Source organism: Silene latifolia, chromosome 5, assembly GCF_048544455.1.
Source record: "Silene latifolia isolate original U9 population chromosome 5, ASM4854445v1, whole genome shotgun sequence".
NCBI lineage: Eukaryota > Viridiplantae > Streptophyta > Magnoliopsida > Caryophyllales > Caryophyllaceae > Silene > Silene latifolia.
The window spans coordinates 67,464,727-67,467,903 of NC_133530.1; the positions used below are offsets into that span (position 1 = coordinate 67,464,727).

At 41.9% G+C, this 3,177-nt stretch overlaps 1 non-coding gene across 1 annotated transcript; it reads right to left on the reverse strand.

The window, feature by feature from the left end:
* Nucleotides 1-2,156: 2,156 nt before the first annotated feature.
* Nucleotides 2,157-2,263, reverse strand: LOC141658313 (small nucleolar RNA R71). Its single transcript, XR_012549205.1, has one exon. It is a non-coding gene; the product is annotated as a small nucleolar RNA R71 (small nucleolar RNA).
* Nucleotides 2,264-3,177: the final 914 nt, after the last annotated feature.

Sequence of the window (3,177 nt, forward strand, 5' to 3'; positions counted from 1 at the left end):
CTCATTTATGTAGTTTACGCTACTATTCTCCCCATTTCCGTCTACTTTCGTGTTTTTGTACATTATTGCAGAAATGTGAAGAATCCAGCGGAAATCAAGCAAAATCCGTCCCCAAGTACCTTGCATTGCATTTGACGTGAAGTATTTACTCAAGAAACGAACTTGGTGCGTATTTCGAGGCCTGAAAGACAATTTTACGAAGAATTAGAAGCCAACTACCAGCTAAAGTGGTTGATCGACTGGTCTTCATGGTCGATCGACCAGAGCACGACATACAGAAGCTACTGTATAGCGAGGGTTAGTCGATCGACCGGTCCCAGTGGTCGATCGACCAGAGCGTGACTCTGACGCAAATTAAAAGAACGAGAAGTTTGAAGCCCATCGTAATTAGGTTTTGGGAAATAAGAAATACGTTGTATTCCTATAAAACGTAGCCTAGGTTTCAGCTTTAATCATCCAGTTTTTCATCATCTAGTTCTTTACATACAATTCAGTAATCATTAGTTTAGTTTAATATTCCGTTAATAAAGTTCTTTTTGCAATCGGTTTTGATCTTTCCTTTACAATTCCTTCATACGGTATTCTTCTGCTCTAATATTCAGTTTTATTGCTTTCAATTGTAGTATAGAATTGCTAGGTTAGATCTCCCGAAGCCAAATTATTGTTTTATGTTAATTGTTCATCTAATTAATTTAAGCATGAATTCGAATGTTTTAATTGTCAATTTTATCGTTGTTATTATTTCTAGTATAAGTAGCTAAATACCTTGTGCTAGGATGTAGGGAATCTGTAGCGTAGGCGGCATTAGAATAGGGAGACCTGAAATCGCGCCATGGTTGATCGACTGGGTTCCCTGGTCGATCGACTGGTCTCGTGAGTATTGTTTCGTTTTAATTAATTTAATTGTTATGTTTGACGAATCGACTGCACACGACTAGTTGAATGTTTAGGAATTGACCGGCCCAATAAAGATCGAAAGATAGGGAAGGGAGATAGCCTACCTAATTAAGACGACTAAATTAATAAGATTGAAAGATAAATTAATTTAGACCTTTTAAGTCACTTTTTAGGACGAAAGTTAGTATTAGTGATATTAGGGACCTGTAGCGAGATCGAGAGATGCTACCTGTTGAGAATGGACCGAGAGGACTTCTTATTTTCCCATCTCACGTGTTTGTTTTAGACTTACCTAGTATTCTGCCGCCGAAACTATAGTGAACCGACCATCTTAGCACCCTTTTAATATTTGATTTCATCTACTAGTTTAGTTTACTTTTCATTTATTACCTTTAGTTATAGACCAACTCAAATCAAACCCCCCCTCACATTTGTTACTTTAGACTTAAATAAAACAACTAATAATTGCATCGCCTCTCTGTGGTTCGACTCTGCTACCGCTATCTATAGTTGTAGTTGAAATTATAAATATTATCTTTGGTGCACACAACGACAGGCATCAAATTTTGGCGCCGTTGCCGGGGAGACAATTGTTTAAAATTTTTAGTTTCTATTTTTAGTCTTTTCTTAGTTTAAGGGACATCTGTTCCTTAAACTATTCTCATATTCTTCTTGTAGTTTTTTCTTATACGCAGGTCACAGGGTGGTGAATTACTACCGTTCAATCCTGAGATTGAGAAGACTTTGCGTGAGTTGAGACGATCATCTAGAACGAGCTGAGTACTCTGTCCAGTTACTACGAGAACGAGCTGTTTGAGGAGGATCCACCTTCATCACCTATTTCTACTTCCTCAGCTGAGACCGTCACATCTCCTGACATGGCTGAAGAAACAAGTATAGCCAGTCACTCTGAGCCGACAGCTGAGAATCTCTATAAGGGATTCGCACTACCAGGGACGGATAGAAAATTCGAGCCAAAACCGTCCTATATCAACTTGGTTGAGAGAAACCAATTCGGGGGAGCTGCAAATGAAGATGCAGCCAAACATATGGAGACATTCATTGATTATTGTTGTTCCATACCCCCATCAACCGGTGTGACCCAGGACCAGGTGAAGGAGACTATGTTCATATTCTCTCTTCGTGATGCTGCAAGGGAGTGGTACCGCGACCTGGATCGAGCTGCTAATGGGATCACCGATTGGAATTCGCTGGCCCTGGCATTCTACAAGAAATATTTCTCTGCCTCGAAGACCAATGCCATTAGAGCTCAGATCACGAGCTTTAAACAGGGTCCTGATGAGAATTTTCATGAGGCATGGGTCCGTTTCAAGAAGCTGGTGCGAACTATTCCGCACCATGGGTTTGAGAAATGGAACCTATGCAATAAATTTTATAATGGGCTTTATGACGATCAGAGGGCTATCCTGGATGCGGCAGCTAATGGAAGATTCCAGGAGAATGTTGGAGAAACAAAAGGGTGGAAAATTATTGATGATTTGGCCACCCATAAAGCTGAGTATGGAAATTCCAGGGGAAATCAAAGGAGAAGTGCTGAATCACCTTCTGTAGCTGTATTAGAGGCTCTTACGGCGAGATTTGATAAGTACGAGTTGGGAGGAGCTTCAAAAGGAGGGATCTATCATGTGAATGCTGTTTCAGACGGTCCCTTCGTTTGCAAGAGATGTGGAGGAGAAGGACATGTTTCAGATAACTGCAGCATTCCCTATGAGTCTTGTGCTGCCTTTCAACATTATAGGCAGACAAACACTTATTTCGAGCCGAATGTTCATCCAAACTTGAGGTGGAGTAGCCAAAATGTCCAAAATCCGACTCCACCTCCACAGCAACAGCAGCAGCAGAATTATGTGCCCCCTCATAAGCAGCAGCAGCCATACCAAAAGCCTCCGTATGTTCCTCAGCAGCAGCACCAGTCCCAAGGTTCCGATTTTGCCGAGTTGAAAAATTTGTTGCTGAAGGAGTCTCAAGCTAGAGAGGCGAGGATGAAGATGTTAGAGAGCCAAATTGCTCAATTGGCTAGCAAGAGTGCAACTCGAGCTCCAGGGCATTTACCGTCGCAGACGGATCAAAAGGAGACCCTTAATGCTATTACTTTGAGGAGTGGGTCTACCCTTGATGGGCCCGCTATGGTCGAGGATGTCCCTGAAAAAGATGAGGCGGAACCAAGAAAGAAGAAGGCAGTGACGAATAATAGCAAGAAAAAGACGATCAGCAGGTATGTCAGTCGATCGACTGACATACCCAGTCGATCGACCAGTC